At 35.0% G+C, this 23,820-nt stretch overlaps 1 protein-coding gene across 4 annotated transcripts in view; it reads left to right on the top strand.

Annotated features, from left to right (window-relative positions):
- Positions 1 to 23,820, top strand: part of NRIP1 (nuclear receptor interacting protein 1) — a 94,221-nt gene that overhangs the window by 5,497 nt on the left and 64,904 nt on the right. For all 4 annotated transcript variants that reach the window (XR_006732725.1, XM_045540467.1, XM_045540468.1 and 1 more), the window contains exon 2: positions 15,030 to 15,111. The gene's annotated coding sequence lies outside the window, so the exon portion shown is untranslated. The remainder of the gene's footprint in view (positions 1 to 15,029; positions 15,112 to 23,820) is intronic.

Genomic DNA, 23,820 nt, shown 5'->3' with positions numbered 1-23,820 from the left:
CTTCTTACACCTTAGGGAATAAAAGCTCTAAATTAAAACCCACCTTGCCTCTTTAACTTTGTGTTGTTGAACAAACATATTTTTAAGGATGGAGGGAAAAGACACTTATTTGCCTTAAATTCTAAGTCACTGCCTGACTAAGCCCAGAGTTTCAAGAAATATTAGACTGGAAGTCTGCTGGGAACTTGAGTCATCAGCTTAAGATACCACTGAGACCAGGACAACTCTGGTTGACCTGATGTTGGTGTTTACTCAGAGCTGTGGTGGAAAGGAGTCTCTCACCATTGGACGTTGGACGTTGGACATCTTAATTTAAAAAGCCATTTCTTAGTCACTAATTAAAGTGATAAGACTACTCTTTGTTTTCAAACCTGTAATTTGCTAAGGGATTGATGACAATAAGAAACTAAGGAGTTGGAAGCCTGTGTTGTTACTAGTCTGCTTTGATAATTTTACTTTTACTTTCTTTACTGTTATAGCTGTGTTAAGGTACTAGGTAAAAGTCTGGTGGTTAGCTTTAGATAGTTAAGAGAGAAGCTTAGCTTAAGTCATACACAGTGGCTAAGCTGGTGTCTCCTTATATTTAGGTGTTTTTAATAGTTTGCTATACCCTACCTAACATGTGAACATGTTCAATGTGTTACTGCATTAAAAGGCATTGCGACAGTAAGATAGGAAATTATGTTTATATAGAATCTTAAAATGAGAATAGTATTATAATGTTGTAGTGTTTAATGATGTAATGCAGGTGAGAGAACCTGGCATGTAACAGTACACAATCAGAATTTGAGAATTAGAAGTTGAGAATAAAAGGGGGACATCTCTCCTGAGGAATTTATCTAGAAATTGAGCAATGTGAAATTTTTAAGGGATTGTAACTAGCTTGTGAAAAGCACACTGTTTTTGGATTCTTTAAATTCCTGAATTTATGAGTTTATAGTAATCTGTAATACAGCAGTGGATTTATATATTAACAGGAACACATTAAGGGAAGGAGGGAGGACAGAAGGTGGAGGACACAAGAAAAAGTATTTGGGAACATGTAAAATACTCCAAAGGGGAAATAAGAAATGTCCTCAAAATAAATTAATCACAGTTGCAGTGTTTCTCCTAAAGGGACTGTTTGCACAATGGGTCATGTAGGTTTACATTTGATTTTTGAAAAACGTACTTAAAAATAGTATTTCTGTTTTGTTATTCCACACTTATTTTTCTAGTTTAGGTTCTGCTACTAAATCAATGATGAGGCGGATAGAAGGAAAGGGGTTTTTTTTTGTTTTGTGTTGTTTTTTTGTTTTTGTTTTTTAATCTCCCTGGGAAGCAGGGAGAATGTAGAATGGGGGGGTTAGATTTGATTTCTCAATTCTGACTGTACATCAGTCTATGCTGCTGTTGATCGTGAGCAGTAAAGATTTCGAGCCTGTAGTTTAAAAAGGAAGTAGAGATGATTGGGTAAAAACTTGGAATATAAAAAAGTTGTTGTTTAGCTGCTTGACTTTTGCCTTTTCCTTTTTTATTGGGAGGAACAGGGAAAGGAAGAGAACTGATATTTTGGGGGCAGCTGCTTTGTGCCAGGCATTGTGCTGTCTGCTTTGTACACGTTTTCTCTTTTTAAATCCTTCAATTCTCCTTTGACGTATAGGCATCATTTTCTGTAGTTTATATCAAATAGATAAAGGAACCTAGTCTGAGAGATGCCAGAGTAACTTGCCTGAGGTCACAAAGCTAATTTAATTGATAATTTGATTTTCCATAAGAATATGCCATCTTTTGAAGAGAAAGCCAGTTGCCATCTGATTTTCAGCAAGTCATTAAAAAACCTTGCTCCTAACCTGGTAGCCACAAAACTCATGCAGCATGTACAAGCCTCCAAGGCTGGATTCCCAAAGACCAGCCTCCCTGGGAAGGCACGTTGTTGCCAACTGATGATTCTGCAGCAGTGTGTGTTGGCTCTTAGGAGAGCTCGTGTCCCGCTGCCTGTGTTTAGCTGGAGGGAAATGTAGTCACCAAGGGCAGGCTGTATAGGCTCTTTTCCCTCCAGTGCTAGCTCTTGTGAAGTATACCACAGAATTACTGCAGTGTTCTTTGAGGCAGTGAAAGCAACTATGTTTCTTGATATAATTCATTAAAATAGCTTGTCATGGTGTTAATCTGGGTGTTCCCAAGGCTAATTATGTTTGTCCACTTCAAGGAGCAGTTGTAGCAAATTCAGAGCCATAGCTCTTCCTGGTTGAAAAGTTACAACTCTTGACTATTACAGTTCTGAAGATGATTTTTTTTTTTAATACCCTGGCTTCACTACAGTAATTTTGTTAAAGACTATATATTCTGCTAATAAACTAGTCTGTGCCCTACAAAGAAGAAATTGATAATGCATTTGTGAACTTATTAGAAGGAAGCAGAAGTAGAAAGATGAGTAGTAGTTGGCTTCATTTTGCAAGTAGACTGTTGTCAGTCAGGAAGGAGATTTTTGACTTGGAGAGGTTTATGGCACAGAGTGTATTTTTAAGTACACACCAGGCATGTGCTTTTATTGTTAAGGCCATGAGAAATGGAGTTATGAGCCTTTCCACCTCTTTTTACTTGCCTCATTTAAAATTTATGGAATTTTGAACCCAAAAGATTCAAGCTGAGTGGTTCCCTATACACTAAAAGGTACAGGCAAATTGAAACTATATTGGAGACACGAAGATGAGTAATAAGATTCATATACATAATATTTTCTAGGGTGCTTTGGATTTTGAATTGCCAAGTAATGTTGGAAGGGCAAAGGATTTATATTAATATAAAAACTGCAAAGGAAATGTTTTGCTTCTGTCTTTTATTAAGAGAATATATTGTATTTTGGCTAAATAAGAAAAAAGAGAAACTGTCAAGGTGAACAAATCTGAGGGAAAAAAATCTTTCTAAAGTTTACATATTTATATTATTTCCCCAACCCATCCATGCCTTTTTAAAATACTTAATTGGAATGCATTGAATCTATGTTATGCCAAACATAAGGATTGAAAATAGGAGGTTTGTTATTTACTGTCTGGTTCTTTCTCGGTATCTGGATGTTTGGTATTATTGAGGCAAAGCCTAAGGCAATGCATCATTAGCTCTGTTGCTAAAAAAGTTGCCTTTACCTATCTTGGTAATACTTGACTGACCTGAATCAAAGTCACATTTCTTCTTCTTCTTTTTTTTTACTTTGAATTTCTTTTGCTTAGACTTCCACAAATTGAAGTAATTTCAAAGAATCCTTAGATTTCAGGTTGGAAGAGAATTTGTGAAACTGTGGATGCTGTGGATTTAAGCATGCTTGTCTTAGAGGCACCTTGTTCTGCTTCCCCATTATCACAGGGGTCGGTTTATGGAGGCATCTTGCTTGTGGAAGAGCACACAGTTAGTGTAGGCTATAAATCAAATAATGACAATGCTACCAGTCAGCACTTATATACCATTTTCTTTTCTTTTGATCCTCCTCCTTTCTCTATTTTGTTTCCTCTTTACCTTGCTTTCCCTTTTATTTCTCAATTTCTCACCTGTCTTTTTTTTTTTTTTTTAATTGCCTGGGGATCCATGTGATACAATGGGGAATGATTACTTAAATTCCTGCAGTTTGTGTTATTGTTGTTAAGTTAAAGTTTCCAAAACATTTATTATGGGCATTTTACAGAGGAGGAAATTGAACCCTTAAGAATTTAAATAAATGTTAAAAGTCATACAGCTAGCAATTGGGTAGACCTGGGATGAGAAAGCAAATCTTGATTTATTTCACACTTTTTGTTTGTTTATTTTCATTCAGAAAGAGGGGTTTGTGTACCAGGTATTAAGGAAGAGTTAATAACCTCTGGTGATGGATTGAGCGGTAGGGTCCAAGCTAACCTACCAAGGAGTGATCTATGACAATCAGAACTGGGCTTGAGAAGTGGAGTGAGAAAGGGCCATCACTCTTGATCTCGTGCCTTATTTTTTTCTCATGGTCTTCAGAAAAGTCTTAGGATTCATTGAATTTTCTAGTACTTGAAGTGTGATTTGTAGGCTGAGAATTTCAAAAGGGTAAGTTTTAGAGTACAGTTGTGTGTATGTTCATACAGCAGCTTTGTTTTACGTGTCGTATGTATATTTGGAGTTCTATTGAAAAAGCTATGGGAAAGTTACTATTTGTAAATTAACAGAGGCAGGTACCTTTAGTTGACAAGTGTGACCAGAATACTCCCAGGGCAGCTCTACTTATTACTGAGGAGGAATATTCCAAAACCATTAATGGAGGTGTTGGGTCCATTGGTTCAATTGGAAACACATTGCAAAGGTTGTGGACTCCATTCCTGTATTCTCCTATGAAAAGGTGACAAACAAGATGAGGGGGCACTGTGTAGACCAGTGGTGATAATGTGCCATGAATCAAGTGCACTTAGGTCCACATGCCTAGAAAGAGAGCGGGAGAGAAGAAACCTAACTGTAGCCCTTTATGTGGGCCGCAGACTGACCACATTCCTGACCTTGGTGAAGCAAATTGGGAAGGAATATTTTCTCTCACAGGACAGTGGGCAAGAGAATTTAGAGCCTCATTACCATCCCCAAGCCTCTAACAAAATCAGATTTTTCTTTCAGTTTTCTGTGCCCCAGTTGTAACAGCCATGCTTGTTTTATATCTGTGTTCCTTAGTAGACTGTAAACTCCATGAATGGCAACTTATTCATCAGTGTATTTTGATGTCTTAAGTGCCTGGCACACAGAAAGCCTGTCTATAAATGTGTTGAATTGAACTGTATCAATCCCATCTATTGGTGAAATTTGGCTCATTTGGGTTAGAGATGGAGCCTTTATGTATTTATATGTTACAGTTGTTAATTATTCATAATTTATGAATAATAGCTGCCCTTCATTTTTTCTTTAGTCTATTTAAAGTAGGACTTCTAAAAGGAATACTATTTCTTCCTTAAAACATATCATCTTCTTTCTAGGCATATTAATTATGAGGGAAAAAGTAAAACTAACTTATGACATTATAATTAATTGACACTTGGAATAGTTTGTTTTGTAATATTAATTTTCTTAAAATATACAAGTTATGATATATGAGAAAACATGTTTGTGAGAATCTTTGGGGAACAATATTTAATTTTTTTGGTAAGGAAATGAAACAAAGTATTTCTAGAGCCTTCTAGGTAGTTTCTTTAGCTTCACTTCCAGTAGTCACAAGGACCTACCAGCTCAGTGCATTTAATTGCATTGGATTTTACTGCTTGGAAAGGTGAAGCATCTTAAAAGTTTCATATCTAGAGTTAGTGTTGGTGTTCGATAACCTTAAAAGTTACAGGGTACCAAGGATGATTGATGATTCAAAACCTGACAAGATATAGAACTTAAGTGGTATATGAAGCCCTTTTGTCATCTTAGAATTATTAGAATTTGCTCTTCACTAGAGGTGAGTTTCCTGACTCTTAGAACATCATCATTTTCAGTTATATTAATAATTGTGGTAAGAGGCAGAAAATAAAATTATTTTGAAATGAAGCTCAGAAATTTCTAGATGAGAAATTTATTTTCAAATGCTAATGAAAATATACGATTATGTGGGTATATATTATTATTTATAGCATTGATGTTTAACAAATGCTCTTAAAATAACTTTAACCTAGTTTCCTGCTTTGTGAAGACAAAATTTTTCACCAAAGGTAACTTTATGAGTGTTTGACAGTGGATTTCTTTTGTAAACAAGAAAGATATCTCCTTATGGTTTTCATTTCTATGTATTCACATGCTTATAAATCATAGCAAAAGAAGAAAAAACTAATAGACTAGTGTCTGAAGTAAAAGGGTAGAAAAGTGAGCATTTACTATTTATGTGGTCTATTCTACTCTGTGCTTTAACCAGTGCTAAAAACTTACCCTGAGTACCTGAACTCCTTTCCTTTCGTTGATCATTAGTGTCAGTATATTGCAGAGTGCATAAATTTCTATACTTTAGTATGAATTTCCCACTGTTGGATTCCTCAGCAGACATCCAAACTTAATTTCTCTTTCATGAACTAAAACTTGTAACTGAGGTATGGCATTTCATTTAAATTAACATTATTATCCTTTGCAGTGAAAAAGGTGAATGAATGAGAGTCTGAATGCTGCTACTTGCCCCTGATACAAGTGTTTGCTTAGCTCTGACCAGTCATCCATCCACTTATTTTACATTTCACACATCTCTGTGTATTCTGCCTGATAATGCCAAGGAATGCTTTCCTTTGAAAGTGTCATTCTAATAACAAACACATTCATCTTGAATTTTAAATTCCTGTACTACATTCTTTTTTCCCCCCCTTTAAAAATGATACATTCTCTCGTTAAGATTATTCATTGTTTTAGCACAACTCCAAATGATCTTGCTCTTGCAAAATTATCATATGTTCCATTTGATGGTACATTACCTTAAACCTGTAGGTTTCAGGGTTGCTAAAGGCAAAAGATGACAATATTGGTTAATGTTGAGAATAGATAAAAATGGGCATTTGGGTAGTTAACAAAAAAGGTAAAATCTGACTTTAAATCTTTTGAAAATCTAAAATTAATATACATTTTTTCACACTAGTCATAGAAATCGAAATACTGTCTTATGTTACTGATCTTTAAGTTGTTTCATGTGTCACAGTGAGAGTGGTAAAATTTTTTTTTCTAGTTGTATGAAGTGAAAGGAGAAATAATAGTATATATCACTACATAGTAAAACTAAAATATCTCTGAGATAATAGCTTGCTAGTTTAGACTGCATTTGATTTTATTTTACAGTGGATTTTAAAGTTTGTTTTTGTGTTTTGGAATTCTGGTAAATGTGAAGAGCAATTCATATGCATATAGGTGTAAAAAAGATATTTTTAAAGATATGCTGTGTGAATTTATCCAGTGGAGATAAGTAGCAAGTTGTAATTGCTTTGTGTAGTTTAAGTCACTGGCTCTGTTAAATACTTAAATGAAGCATCAGGAAAGAAAAAAAATTCGTGTTTGTGCATACTGCCTTGTGAGTGTTGCAGGATTTAGCAGTTCTCAATGACCATTGGTACTTTTATAAAGCAAAAAAAAGAAGTACTGAGGGGATAGGAAGTTTTGGTGTGTGGGAAGGGAAAGGAAAAATTACTTCTAAATTGTGTTGAAGTTACCATTTATTTTGTTTTAGGCCTATTTGCATAGCGTATTCTAGAGGATGGTGAAAGGTAATAATTTGTGGTGAAAATATTAGTATCCTTACTTAACACATTACTGGGTGGTTTAACTATTAATCAGAGACACAGTGGAGAATAAAGAATTAGAGATAGGGATTAAATAGGTTTTAGCATGATGGCTTTGCCACAGAAAAGCTATGAAATGGGTGAGTCATTTAATGTTTTCTGGCCTCAGAAGCAGTGTTACTTCGAAAGTGAGCTTTTATTTTCAAATGCATTGAGTATCAGGGTGCACAGAACTTAGGGCTGGGAGGATGTCCCTTATGATTTTTTGAGCTTGGCATTTAATATTTTACAGCAAAGTTTTTAGTTTAACATAATTGAACTTGTACTAGATAGGGTTAATAGGCTAGAACAAAAGGTCAAAGCATAAGGCATTAGGCTTAATTAAGGGAGAGCAGGAGTGGCAGGAGTGTGTGACAGTTAAATGGGTTTCCCACAGACTAATGTCGGTTACAGTGCAACCATGCCTCAACTTAAGTGGGTTATTTTGTGCAAAGGGCAGCAGTGATTAGCAGTTTGACATGCCAGACACTTCTGGCCAATCCCATCTGTTTTAGAGGTTAAAAAAGCACACCTTTATGAGCTGATGGATTGATTTGTGTGCCCGTCTGGTAAAGATTAGAAGTCCAAGGCCAATGCAGTAAATGTCAGTTACAGAATATTGTACTTTCTTGGTTGGCTCATTGTTTTAACCGTCAACTGTTTTATAATGGGGGATAACTGCTGTTTATGGAGTTGAATGCAAGATGGGTGGGGGAACAGGTGAGGGAAGAGGAAAAATATTTCCTACATGGCATTGTGAATTAGCATATTCTGTAGCAGGTGTTTCCAATTTTATGGAGTGTTTTTGACCCGTTCCTTACAGTTTGAGTCACATTGTTCTTTTCTGAGTGTTAGCTCAGCAACACTGTCGGTCCAGGATTTAATTCTGCGTATAGAATTGGTAGGTTTCTTTATTTAGGTACCTCTTTTTCAGGCAGATGGATTATTTATCTCCTATTATTATATATATAATTAAAAGTGTAATATTTTGTTCGTTGACCTCCTCGAGAAGGGAAAAGAGAAAAGAGGAAATGAGTTCCATAGACACAAAGATACACACACACAAACATATACTTTATGTTCTTTTATGTGGGCAGTCAGGTGCAGCCACAAAAGGGACACAGGAGATGCTCAGGACAATGGTTTTTTATAGTTTATTATACTCACCGGTCCTAGAAGGCCGTACCATGCAGGGCCACGTGGGAAAGGACCAGCATTGGTCAGGAGGCTAAAGGGGCAGGAGGTAGGCAAAAGCCTAGACTTTGGCCTTTATTGAAGTTTCTGTGGAAAAGGCAAAGCAGGGCAGGTTAAGCAAGTTTAGGATTGGCTAGTTTGAATAAGCTAATATGTATATAATATTAATAATAATAATAAGCTATAGGTATATAACAATAATAAGTTTTGTGTAAGCTCTAAACTGTAAGAGTAGTCCCTAGTTTGCCTGGTACCTGGCCCTGGGATAATAAAGGCAGAGGAATATTGCCTCCTAGGTTGTATGTGCCAGTGAGAGGAGGTATGGATCTGGATTGGTTAGTTTGCATATCAAAGGCATGCTCCTGGCTTTGCCATCTCTAAGCATTGGCTAGCCCCTGGAAAGGGCAGTGTCTCCCCAGCCAGAAAGGTTTTTAAGAAGTCAAAACCTCATAATATACAGAAAATAAGAAATATAAATTATACACATACATGCATACTTGTTTTGTCCGTAGTATTTACTGTGGTCACTTGAGATTGAAGTGTGTCTAAACCTAGACTCCAACCTGTTTCTTTCTTCATTGAAAGCTGTAAGTGATACCATTAGTATAATTTGTTTTCAGTTCAAAATTGTAGCCCATTTAAAGATACACAAAGACTAGGTTGTAGTTATAAAAATTGGCTTCAATGTATTCTGATATCCAAGAAGAGGAAAAAAACCCTAATTTTATGTGGATGATCAATGTTATCATAATCAACGAGTTTCGGAACATAAAGCATTCAGTCTTTTAGGGTGGGCAGAGAGAAGTGTTTGAGAGAAACAAAAAGTTATCTCTATCAGAAGATTATCTTCAACCTGAAGTTTGAATTCAAATAAAAATATAACCAAGAATATGGAAATGACATTGGAAGATTCTGATTGATGTCATATGCTCTTACTCTTGTCAAAGAATGGGAACCATGAATTGCCTGTTACATAGTTATACAGATTGTATAACTATGTAACAGGCAATTCAGTCTGGCCCTGAATTGCTTCTTATAGAAAAATTGAAATATCCTAAGGAAATATCGTCCCTGAAAGTTATATGTAAATGATAATAATAATTAGTATTTTAGGAAATGTGTGTGTGCATTTGTTTTTAAACTAAGCTAATTCAAAGTGAATTGATGTAATTTATGGAAATAAATTGAAAAATTTTATGTCTTGTTTAGAAAGGACTAAATGACATCATGGTGCTAGAGTTTATTTAGGCATATAATACTTAAGTATGTAATCATCCTTGTGTCTTTGTGATGTAGCATCAGTTGAAATAATTTGGATCTAATACAGATTCACATGAGAAAAGATTTGCCCTTCTCTGTAGGGGAGAGAAGGTGAAGAAGCATAAATTTTATATCATTGCTTCTCTTTCACTAAATCATTTTTAAATTGCAAAAGATTGGCTTGAGTAGTATAAAAGTGCTTGGATAGTAAGTTGAATGTGAGAAATTTACCTAATTTAATGGACAGAAACTTCTTAAATGAATCTCTTGATGATGTTATTAAACCTGAAATAAATACTTGACACCCATATTTGTACTCATATCTTAAACATTTTTAAAGTACCCTAGATCCTGTCCTTTTGGTTTCTTTCCCTTTTCTCCAGTAACTTAAAGTGCCCATAATAATCTAGTTTGTGTTAGAATTGCATTTTACTAAACTAAAGGGAAATATTTTGTAGGGTTAACTTTTTTGTGTTTTGATATATTCTGAGGTTTTGAAGAATACATATTGTCCCCTGTAATCTATTAATATGGTAGTTAATTTCTGTCAATCTATTGTACTTCCTTTCTTTTACTGATGGGCTATTATTGGATTTGAGACATGTAAAGTATGCTCCTCTAAGCAAATTAGTTGAACATATGCTTGTTTAGGTTATAAAAAAATGAAAGCAGAAACTTAATGTACTTAGCGTCTTGTGTTTGCAATTCTTCTCCTAAAACTATACATTTGTAACTTGAATTTTAGTTGTTAGACGTTTTTTGAGACAATGGAAAAAATATTAGCCCTATTTTGTAATTTGATTTTAAATGCTATTAAGGTACAGAATTGTTCTTGCCTCTATTTAGGCAGATTAATTTTAAGAAGAAAACCAGGATAGATGATGAACTTATTTGAATATATATTCTTAATATGTTATATTTATTTATATTAATAAAATCAATGTATGTATGTATGTGTATGGTATATTTCCAATAGAGATGTCTGAACCTGTTGATTGCATTAAGCATTTGGTATCTCCTAATGAAGGATGGAAAAGGTGCTACTGCGCTAAGTGGATCATTTCTCCTCTGTAAATTGCATACATTTTACTTTTTGTATCTTGTGACCTTCCAGTCAGTGACTTCAGCCCAGAATAGTTTCAAAGTCATGTAAATGAATGCAATTAAGGTATTGCTTATCATCTTACACAGTTCAGATGGAACCTTATTGGATAGAGAGGTTTATTTCCTTTATGAGGAAGGTCAAAATAAGGTTAAATTTTATTACATAAAACGATTTGGTAATGTTTTTATTTAGTTGCTGAAAAAGTAGTGTCCTAATAGGAAATGATAATGCTTTTTTCCCCTCAGTTGCCTGGAGGTCTCTTCAGGGTTTGCTTGGTTGTTTGTTTGTTCTCTCTAATAGTTATGAATTCTATTTTAAGGAGATGCCTTTTGTCTACTTCTAAGATTTTGAGAACATTCTGCCCTTACTTTTGATTCTAGGTATCTTTGATTTATACATAGGTGGCATACCCTGCTGCTGATGGAGCGTAGCAGCTTTGGTGTTGCTGACGTATAAAGAGGCTTACCTCATTTTATTGTGTTTCACTTTATTGCTCTCCAGAGATACTGTGTTTTTTACAAGTTGAAAATTTGTGGCAACCCTGCATTAAGCAAGTCTATGGTGCCATTTTTCCAATAGCATATGCTCACTTTATGTCTCTGTGTCACATTTTGATAATTCTCTCACTATTTCAAACGTTTCCATTATTTATCTGTTATGGTGATCTGTGATCAGTGATCTTTGATGTCACTATTTCAATTGTTTTGGGGAACCATGAGCCATATAAACAAGTGAACTTAATCGATAAATGTGTGTGTTCAGACGGCTTCACCACCTGGCCATTCTCCCATCTCTCGTCCTCTTCTCAAGCCCCCCTGTTCCTTTAGACACAACAATATTGAAATTAGGTCATATAATAACCCTATAATGGCCTCTTAAGTGTTCAGATGAAAGAAAGAGTCACACCTGTCTTACTTTAAATCAGAAGCTAGAAATGATTAAGCTTGCTGAGGAAGGCATGTCATGTCGAAAGCCAGAATATGCCAAAAGCGAGGCCTCTTGCACCAAAGTTAGTCAAGTTGTGAATGCAAAGGAAAAGTTCTTGAAGGAAATTCAAAGTGCTACTCCAGTAGTAAATACACGAATGATAAGAAAGCAAAACATCCTTATTGCTGATATGGAGACAGTTTTAGTGGTCTGGATAGAAGATCAAACCAGCCACAGTATTTCCTTAAGCCACAGCCTTAACTCTCTGCCAGAACAAGGCCCTAACTCTCTTCAATTCTATGAAGGCCGAAAGAGGTGAGGAAGCTACCAAAGAAAAGTTAGGAGCCAGCAGAGATTGTTTTGTGAGGTTTAAGTAGAGAAACTGTCTCCCTAACATAAACTTGCAAAGTGAAGCAATAAGCACTGATGTAGAAGCTGCAGCAAGTTATCCAGAAGAGCTAGTTAAGGTCATTGATGAAGGTGGCTACACTAAGCAGCAGATATTCAATGTAGATAAAACAGACTTCTATTGGAGGACAATGCCATCTAGGACTTTATAGCTAGAGTGGAGAAGTCAGTGCCTGGCTTCAAAGCTTCAAAGGACAGGCTGACTCTCCTGTTAGGGACTAATGCAGCTGATGACTTTAAGTGGAAGCCAATGTTCATTTACTAATATGAAAATTCTAGAGCCCTTAAGAATTATGCTAAATCCACTCTGCCTGTGCTCTGTAAATGCAACCACAGAGTCCAGATGACAGCACATCTGTTTACATCATGTTTTACTGAATATTTTAAGTCCAATCTTAAGACCTACTGCTCAGAAAAAAAAGGTCCCTTTCAAAATATTACTGCTTATTGACAATGCACCTGGTCACTCAAGAGCTCCGATGGAGAAAGTGTACAAGGAGATAATGATGTTTTCATGACTGCTAACACAGCATTCATTCTGAAGCCCATGGATCAGGAGTAATTTTGACTTTCAAGTCTTATTATTCACATTGTGTAAGACTGTAGCTGCCATAGATAGTGATTCCTCTGATGAATGTGGGCAAAGTCAATTCAAAACCTTCTGGAAAGGATTCTTCATTCTAGATGCCATTAACATCATTTGTTACTCATACGACGAGGTCAAAATATTAACGTTGACAGGAGTCTTGAAGTTGATTCCAACCCTTACAGATGACTTTGAGGGGTTTGAGACTTCAGTGGAGGAAGTAACTGCAGATGTGGTGGAAATAGCAAAAGAACTAGAATTAGAAGTAGAGCCAGAAGATTTGACTGAATTGCTGCAATCTCATGATAAAACTTCAGTGAATGAGGAGTTGCTTCTTACAGATGAGCAAAGAAAGTGGTTTCTTGAGTTGGAATCTATTTCTAGTGAAGATTCTGTGAACATTGTTGAAATAACAACAAAGGATTTAGAATATTCCATAAACTTAGTTGGAAAAGCAGTCCCAGTATTTGAGAGGACTGACTCCAATTTTGAAAGAAGTTCTATTGTGGGTAAAATGCTATCAAAGAGCATTTCATACCACAGAGAAATGTTTCGTAAAGAGAAGAGCAAACTGATGGGGCAAAATTCATTGTTGTCTTATTTTAAGAAATTGCCACAGCCACTCCAGTCTTTAGCAGCCCCCCATTGTGATCAGTCAGCAGTCATCAATGTGGAGGCAAGACCCCCCATCAGCAAAAAGATTACGATTTGCTGAAGGCTCAGAGCATTGTTACCATATTTTAACAATAAAGTATTTTAAAATTAAGATACGTACATTGTTTATACACAGTGCTATTGTACACTTAATAGACTACAGTATAGTATAAATACAACATTTATATGCACTGGGAAACCAAAAAATCTGTGTTACTGTTTTGCAGTATTCACTTTACTGTAGTGGGCTGGAACAGTTCTGGCGATATCTGTGAGGTATGCCTGAATATGTATTAATGTCCAAGTACCATGCCAGTTGGTACAGGACCTGAGACAGTGGCACTAGAGTCCTAGCTGACCTGGGCAGAAAGGAGACATCCCTCCCAGCCTAGCTGATTGTCTGTGGGAGCTGGGAGAACATTGACATAGACACTAGAGGAGTCTTACTTATGAAGAACTGAGAGTGAGTGACTGAGTGTGTCTGTGTGTGTGTAGTAAGTAAAAGAAAGACAAGTATTTTTCATTGTAGTTGATCCATATAACTACTTTCCTTTTATATTATTTTTACTTAAGCATGGTATGTCAGTTGATCAAGGCTCTAAGATTCATTGATTTCATTTTGCAGACATTTACCGAGTGTAAGCTGTATACCTTGTACCATGCTAGGTATTGGGGGATTCAAAGATGAATGAAGGGCTCACAGGCACAGGGAAAGTAACGATAAGGAAGACAGAGATCAAGTGACCTAGAGGCATAGTGGTGAAGTGCCTGCTTGGCTAGGATGCTGGGGAAGCATCCCTCTAAGAAATCTGGTACCTGAATATATCTATTTAAGGAGACTGAAGGGCCCTAGTAAAATGAAGTGATAATGAAAAGTAACTATTTTGGGAGGTTAGAATTCAGATTTATTTTTAGTCAAAGTATAATCCTTGAGAACTGATCATAGGTTATGGGCTAGGAATTGGGAGCTCTAGAAATGTAAGTCAGATATGAGTACAGTGGCTGGTAGAGACAAATGGAATGCTGCATCATACCTCCCTTATCACCAGCTGGCTTCCCTAGCAATGCCCTGTTGACCAAAATAAAGCTTCCTCAGCCACCACAGTATTAAATTGTATGCTGTGTCTTTTGCTGGCTAAAATCTTGCACCCATCTTTTGTTCCTGAAAGTGTTAACTTTCCCACATGTCAATGTCATTCCATATCTAGAATGGTTCTAATTCTGAGTGTTAACATTTTCTGTTCCTCATGGTCTGGAAAAGAAATGAAGTGTTTTAAACTCTGCGATGACCATCAAATAATTCTAATGCTTTTTCTGCCAGAATCCTTGATTGAAATTCCTCTTTCATTGTCATTTCCTTGACATTAACTTTTCACATCTCTGAGAATAGGCACCGTATTTACAGTAGTGTAAAAACAGGCGTATATTGGTAAATAATTATGAAATGCAAGTTGTTTCATCAAATGTGGTTACAGCTATGCCAGGAAAGCATGTATCATTTAGAATACTTTTTACCCTGCAGTACATCTTTTTTGCTTTTTTTGAGATGATTTATTTTAGTCAGTAGTAAAAATTCCATTGTAAAACATATTATTGAAATTCTTTGAGACAAGACACACTTGAAGTAATACTTATTTCTCTTAATTTTCAGGGAGTGTTTGGATTGTGAGCTATTTCATAACTCTGCTCTCAGGACCCATGATTTTAATATTTGGGAGAAACACATCCAGAAGGTATCGTATTTTGTCTCATTGCTCCATTTATTTAAATGTAATCAAGCCTTTCCAATTATACGAAAGTAAGATTATTATGCCATGTTGTGTTGTTTACTTTTCTTTAACTTTCAGATTTTTTTTAGAGACAGGGTCTCGCTTTGTCTCCCAGGCTGGATTGCAGTAGTGCAGTCATAGCTCAATGTACCTCAAACTCCTTGGCTCAAGTGATCCTCCTGCTTTGGCCTCCCGAGTGGCTAGAACTATAGGCGCGCACTACCATACCAGCTAATATTTTTGTTTAATTTTTTGTAGAGATGACCTATTACTGTCTGTGTTGCCCAGGCTGATCTTGAACTCCTGGCTTCAAGTGATCCTTCTACCTTGGCTTCCCAAAGTGCTGAGATATTATAGACATGAGCCAGTGTGCCTCATCAACTTTCAGATATTGATAAACTAGTTTGACATTTCTCACCAAGAAGAGGGGTATATTTCAATCTTGATAAATCTAAATTTTATGTAAGTGAATAGAAAACCTGGTTTAGATTAAAGCAGTTTTGTGTATGTTAAACACTGTGGTACTTATATTTTACCTTTTTAGTATAGAACTATTTTAAAGAATATCTTGATTCGAAAATGAGGTACATAAAGTTCTTCTTTATCTAAGACAGTGTGAAGTATACAATAAACATCAGGCAGTCTTAAAGTCCTTCCTGCCTATGACAGCTCTGCCTTCTAGTGTACAGATGAGCTGTCATCTATATTTCCATCAGTCTGTTATCAGAATCCATTACTCAAACAGGCCACCTGGCTCTGCCTCTGAATGTACATTTACTAAGTTCTTTCTTTGCATTATCATATGTGGTTACATTGGTATAGCATAATAATTTATCTGCTTATAGGCCCAAAGTGTCAGCACATGTAACATATTACTAGGAAGGAAAGATACTAAGATCATCAGGCTGGGCGTGGTGGCTCACGCCTGTAATCCTACCAATCCTAGCACTCTGGGAGGCTGAGGCAAGAAGATCGCTTGAGGTTAGGAGTTTGAGACCAGCCTGAGCAAGAGCAAGACCCTGTCTCTACTAAAAATAGAAAGACGTGGTGTGCGCATCAGCTACTTGGGAGGCTGAGGCAGGAGGATCACTTGAGCCTAAGAGTTTGAGGTTGCAGTGAGCTGTGATGACACCACTGCACTCTAGCTGGGTGACAAAGCAGAACTCTATCTCAAAAAAAAAAAAAACAACAGAAGATCATCAGTTGGGAAACTTACCTGCTTTGTGTTTTGTCTTTTGCACCTTATCTTAGTCTGTTTGGGCTACTATGACAAAATACCATAACTTGGTGGCTTGTAAACAACAGAAGTTTATGTCTCATAGCTCTGCAGGCTGGGAAGTCCAAGATCAAGGTGCCAGCAGATTAAGTGTCCAGTGAGGGCCCGTGTCCTCATAGATGGCCGTCTTCTCACTGTGACCTCACATGGTAGAAGGAGCTTCTGGGGCTCTTTTATAAGGGCACTAATTCCATTCATGAGAGTATTGTCCTCATGACCTAATCACCTCCTAATGGCCCCACCTCCAAGTACCCTCACACTGGGGATCAGGTTTCAATTTATGAATCTGGGGATGGGGCACAAACATTCAGACCATAGTACACCCCATAGACCCCATGTGGATGTGCTGGCTGATTAACTAAAGTCAGTGGTCAACAAAGTCCCCTTGGTCCATATCCAAGATTTCCTTCTTAATGTTCATCTTTATACCTCACCTGTATCTTGTGTTTTCCCTTTTAAAAATTTTTACCATCTGTCTTGCTTAGAATAGAAATAGATGAAGAAAGGATATACATATATTTTTAATAAAATAATGTATTTTTTAAGGTTGTAAAGAATAGGCCAACTTCTTTGACTACATATTTACGTTGTTAACTGAATATGCTTGATTTATACTCACATGAATGACACAAAAGTCAGTTTTACAAATTTTCTTAATCACTGTCAAGCACTGTGAATTTCTAGGATTGGATGAATATAGTCTTTTATGTCTTTCCAGCACATTGTATTAAACTTTTAAAATGGAAACTGTTTCATGTTTGAGATTATTCACTACTGGTAAAGCAGCATTTTCTTCCTTTTCTTGTCAGTTATGGGAGGAAAGCAAAAGCAATTTAAATGAGCAAATTAGGACTGTAATAGAACATTTGAATGAATCCCAAATACTAGTTAAATTTATTATGTATTTTATTAGTAAAAAGAATTATGTATTCAGAAACTGGATTTTTTGGAATTCAGAGTTGTCTTTTTAGATTGAAGATAAGAATTAACCATTTCAATTAAATATTTGAAGGTATAAACGTTCAAGCTTAGTTATAAAGGGGAATGATACACCTTTAAAGCCATCATGAATTATCCATTTATGAAAGTTTATCATATAATGTCAAAATTAAGAGTACATTTGAATAGAGTTGAACTAGTTACTATTTTTTATTAAAAAGAAATGACAAATAAATTAAAAGTTTAAGTAGACAAATTCTCCTGTAAATTCAGAAAAGGAATTAGTTTTAAATAATTCTTTTGATAAGCAATCATAATGTATAAGGAACTCATAAAAAAAGTTTATTTTTATGAAAAACCTCTTTACTGAAATATAATTTAATATAATCAAATAGACATTCTTACATTCTTATTTGTTAGCTCGATTGATTTTTATATGTTATATCCTGTGTAACTAATATCCTACCCCTGAAGGCTTACTGTATTTGTGTATTTTCTAACAGATACTTCCTCTACCCAACAGAAACAAATCTTTGGCATCTTGTACCATAGATTAATTTTCCCTGTTTTTGAACTTTATAAAATAGTGAAGTTTTTTGTGTCTGAATTTTTTATCAACACTTTGTCTGTGAGAGTCATTCTCGTTGTGTATATCATTTGTTTTTTCCTCCTGCATCGTCTATATTCCATTGTTTGATTATACCACCATTTATCCATTATACTGTAAATACACACTGACTGTCTTTCCAATGTGTAGCTACAAATAAGGCTGCTGTGATCTTGTTTGTATCTTTTGGTAGATATAAGCATTGATTTCTGATGAGTACATTATATGCACAGGAGTGGAACTGCTGAGTTGTAGGGTATGCATGTGTTTAACTTTAGAGTAATAGAGTTGCTTTTAAAGATATTTAGGAAATGTCAGTGTATCTTTTACTAATGATAGATTTTATTGTAAGATAGACTATTTTTTCTTCAACTTTATATAAACTCTAAAGTTGTTTTTTAGAGTTATTTAAATTTTCCCATATGTTAAATAAGTTACCTATTTTCTGATTCCATTATAATATGTATTTGGTTCACAAAACCTGGATCTGTTCTAGCCCTAGTGAAGGAAAATAGGACACGAAACCTTATACGTACTTAGGACTGTGGAAATACTGAAAATGGATTTTGAAGCAAATCAGACAAAACATAATGACAACTTTTTTTATTTGTTGAATGTTTAGATACATCCTTGACTATTTAAAGTAGTAGATATTCTTGAGTTACAAAAAACGTTATTTTAACATTTCTGATAAATATTTCTTGTGTCCTGTGACTGTGTTTGTATTACTCTGGTGATTAAAAGTGAAATTATTCATTCTGGGATATAATATTTGAGAAATTCTATATTAATCTTTTTCTGGGTCTTTCCTGTAGAGCAGTGCTGCTCTGTATAAGTATAATGGAGGCTGTGTTATATAACTTTAAATTTGAAATTTTCTGGTAGCCACATTAAAAAAGGAGAAAGAAATGGTGAAATTAATAATATATTGAGCCAAATATATGAAAAATATTACCCTTTCAATGAACAACCAACCTAAAATTATGAGATATTTTATATTCTGTCTCATACTAAATTTTTGAAATCTGGTATGTATTTTCACTTATAGAACATCTCAGTTGTCACTAGTCATCTTTCAAGTGCTCAGTAGCCACATGTCCCCAGTGGTTGCTATATTGGACAGCTCAGCTATAGAGTTACATCTTGGGTTTTTTAAAGATAATGCTTTAGTCAAATTCACATCTAGTTAAAATTAGCCTTAAAAATCCAATAAAAAGATGCCGTGTCAGATGCTGATGTACCATCTTTAAGTAGGTCTCAAACAGCCTATTTTTCTTCCAGGGTTGGAACAAATAACATTTTCTTTGGTTGAATATCAGATAAAGCAATTAGTCAGTGTTTAGGGGGCATGTTGAATGACAAATGTGTATCTTTAAACTGTAAAATCAAAATGTGTAACAGTAGATTCACGTCTTCCGTCTTACTACAGGTTCTATGTAAGGTAGAATTTTGCCTTCGATGAGGATTGTCTTCTTTTTTTAAAAAAGAATCATAGCTGGTGTAATTTGAATATGATAAATTGCTATATGATGTAACTGCACTATATCCTGAATAAAATATGTTTGATATGTGTACCTGTACTGCGGTATCCAACCCCCACCCCCCCACTTCCATGGAAAAATAAAATTGTCTTCCATGAAACTTGGGGGTGATGGGCGCAGCAGGAGGTGAGCAGCTGACTAGCACGGAAGCTTCATCTGTATTTACAGCCTTATGGCTGCTCCCCATCACTTGCACCACTGCCTGAGCTCCTCCACCCACCCATGCATGGAAAAATTATCTTCCATGAAAACGGTCCTTGGTGCCAAAAAGGTTGGGGACCGCTGCCTATAGATGTACCTAGTCCTTTACATTTATTAGGATATTTAAAGGCTACCTAGATTTTGAGGGTTAGTATTTCTTCATGTATATTCTTGCCAAGTAGGATAAGTCAAGACCATAAGCTATCTTACATGAATGTGGGTCAGATTTTGCCGCCAGATTGGTTTTTAAAGCTTTTTGATGTTCAAAATTGGGAGTGTGGATAAAGGTCTACCGACCTGTGAAAGCGGTCAATAAGGTTGCTGTGGCAGTAAAGCTTTTTGAGTGATAGTTTGCACAGTCACACATACTAGCAGTTGCTTTGAGTCCTGGATCTGAGGTTCTGTAGTTGTTTTACAGCCCTACCTCCCACCATAACTTTTTTGATTGTACTTCCTCTTCCTTCTTAAAAGAAATCAGCTATACCTTTTACACTCAATTCTAATTGTACATCTTATTGGCTATTAAAAAAAGAAAATCATTCCACTACCTAACTGCCTTCATCTCAGTTGGTAGGAAACTACAGGCCACTCAATTCAAAATTCAGGCCTCCTCTTTTTCCTCTCTCACTTATGCTGTTCTCTTTTCTTTTTCCACAGCACTGAAAATCTTTAAAATTACAATGAAATTTATTTTTTAAAAAAAACACTTATAGTATATTGATCATTTACCCATTCTAATTCCTGAGGGCGGAAATTTCTGTTGTGTTCATCACTGATAAATCCGAAGAACCTAGCATAATGCTGGGCATCTAGAAGGACCACATAAGTACATATCGACTAAAATATTTATTGCACATGTGGAGAAGATATACACTTTTTTCCTCTTGAAAATTTGCCTTTATGGATTCTCTGGGGCAGGGAATATTTAAAGGTAGTGAAAACAAAAATCTTCAGTTATAAACATAACCATACATTTTGGTAATGTGAATAATTTGAAAGTAGTTTTTTTTATCAAACTGACATATATGTCCTTTTGAAAGGTAATTTATAGATATGAAGTTTTGAAAAAATAGGGTTTATTATTATGGTCAGGTAATTTTTCTTTTAGGTATAAATATGTGTGTTTTTTCATTTGTGTAGTAAAATAATGTTGGTAATCAGTTTATGAAGTACCTTTATAAGAGATTTCTCCTGTTCCTATAAAACATAGGAGATATACATTATATTTTGATATTTTTATATTAGATTAGATCAGGCAGAGCTCGAAAGATTTTAGTAAGTAATTTTTGTGTTGTAAAATACAGATCGTTTTTCATTACATACAGGTAGTTTCTGATTGTGATTTTCGAAAGTGTTGTTTATAGGTCACCTACAATAAAGGTTTTTAAAATAGTACAAAAATGTAATTAAAGACATATTAAGTGATGGTATATGGTACCCTAGAATACATCCAAAGCAGATATTATAATGTTTATTTCATTATAGAATAAATAATCTTACGGGATGACTTAAGGAAGTCTTTCCTGAAAGTTTACTGGCAAGTTGTTGGTTTCACATTTTGGCCTTTTTCATATTCAACACATGATAGCAGTCAGCCATCCATACTACTGTCAATAATCATTTTCATTAGAACAGGAAGAATTAAGAGTTTTGGTTTATTTCTTCCAAATTCAGCCTTTATTACTTCCTGTTATACAGATACAGTAGTAACTTTCTAACTGGTCTTTTGCTTTTTAGTTTTTATTACCCAGTAAATTCTACACACTATAGAAAAATAAAACTTTCTGAAGAATGTATCATTATTCTAAACAAAGACCTTTGCTCGCATGAAAAAGGCCAAGTCCTGTTTCTATCTGACTCCTGCTTACAGTATCAAATATTTGGTTTGCCCCATCCTTAAACACATTGATCACTCATTTCTTATGCTGCCACATTATTTTTGCCATCTTCATCTCAAAAAATGTCTTTTGATTCCCACTAGCTGTCTTTTACCAAAATGCTAAGGGAACTGTGCTTTCATCCATACTCCCTTAGTAGTTGATGAGTACCATTCACACTGCATTTATTTTTCATAGTTTATTTATCTCTTCAGCAAGATTGTAAACTTCTAAAGGGAAGGGACCGTATCTTTTATAAATTTGTGATTTACGAAGCACTCAGCTTGATGCCTCACACATACAGGGCGATAAATCAAACTGTTTCTGAAACAAAAGTCCAGGGTATATTCTGATACTATTTTAAAGTTTTAGAAACAATCAAAAAAGGATAAAAATTCATCCTATATTATAATATGCAAGTTAAACTTGTGTAATAAGTTTTCCATGTGGTTTGTGTGAAGATGAAATAGTAGCGTGTGTTTTAGAAATTGTATCTTCCAAAGTGTGATATGAATATTTGTGATAGCACCCATACTCTATTTTGTTGAACATATAAATTTCTTTGGCTTAACTTAATATGATATATAGAATGATCTTTTAATGTTCCATACCTGAATAACAAGCAAGATGGGCTTAGAATGCGAGCTGAACATCTACTATTTGCTGTTCGTCCAGAAAGAAAATACAGATGCCTTTGGTGAAAATAATAAACTAACTACCTGTTTGGAAAGCAATGATTTCAAAATTAATGAATTTAAAAGTTTGGTTAACTTTCCAAAATTTATCCTTAATTTTTCATACTTAATTCTCACTGGAGCAAAATACAGTTTTTAAATGGCATCAGTTAACAGATTTCCTTAAATTTCTTAACGTTGACCCCAATTCTTTCAACTCTATTTCCTAGGAATATTTAAAAGTAAATAGCTTACCTGGTTGGTGGAGGTTCCAAATGGGACTGAATTTGGGATGATAAAAACTTTTTTATTTGGTTGGGGTATTAAGAATAGTAACTAGGAATGGAATAAGTTTCTGGTTTTTAGAGATTTTTTTTTTCACCCCTCAAAACCAAAATCTCAGGATCATGTATATGGGCGGTGGCTGTAAATCAGGTCACAGAGAGAGATGGTACAAGGTTCAGGGAGGAAATGAGTTTCATAGAATCAGCAGCTTAAACCAGGATGAGTAGTGTCATCACACGCAGACCTTGAAAATTTGGGCTAATTATGGTCTTATATAGCTAAATGCTCAGATGTTGGTAACACAGAGCATATAGCAGAAACTGCATTTGGGAGGAGGAGACAATGATTGTGGTTTCTAAATCTTCCTTACTCATAACAAAATAAGATTTGGATAATATTCTTTTGGCAACTAAATGGGTTTGAGAAGTTAACCTTACAGGCCACCCAGATTATTTAGGCAGTATTCAGAACACTTATTTTCTTATCTAGGGCATAAAGTTTAGAAAATAAGAAAATATTCAGCCTTTTTCCCTATTGTTGGCCAAAAAATTTGACCCTTTGGTTTTATTTTATATCACAGACAAAAATTCTGAAGGAAAGCCTGCTTATTCCAATAGAACTGGATATAATGACAGTGAATGTTATTAAAGTAACTTTGATAAGTGTATTAAAAATGTGCATGCAGATTGTATTAATAGCGATGCTTTAACTGAATTAATGCTAATTTGCCATTCTCACAGTAATTTCAGGAAATAAGAAATGTATAACATTTTCATTTTGTTTAACTTCTCAGAAGTTTTTTTTTAAGGTTGAAAAGCATCATTATAGTATTTGTTAGAGGGTCACATATGATTTAAACTTAGTCTGGTGACCTCAGAATGCCATTTTGATAGCTTTTAAGCCTTTGACTAGTGTAACCTCTTCATCTTGGTTACTTTAATGTAAAAAGGAAATCATTGTGCTGACTTTCTTTTTACAGCAAAATTGTATGAAATGAATATATGTGAACTTTTTAAAACTGGTTCAAGTATTTAGACTTGTTTCTAATAGGCTTATCACATGATCATAACTCATTAGCTGGTAAGCTTATAAAATAAAAGCTTTTAAAATAAAAGGAAACATTTATTCAGGATAGAAGGATTCTTGTTTTCTTTTGCGAAAGAGCAGAGGTAATTGTTTCTTTGTTTTTTAAAAAAATTTAAACCAAAGAGAATCTTCTTTTACCTCTTGGGTAGACACTAAGAGCAGTTTAGAAACAATCAAGAAAGGATAA

This window comes from Lemur catta, chromosome 1, assembly GCF_020740605.2.
Source record: "Lemur catta isolate mLemCat1 chromosome 1, mLemCat1.pri, whole genome shotgun sequence".
Taxonomy (NCBI): domain Eukaryota; kingdom Metazoa; phylum Chordata; class Mammalia; order Primates; family Lemuridae; genus Lemur; species Lemur catta.
This window is presented reverse-complemented; position numbering and strand designations above follow the sequence as displayed.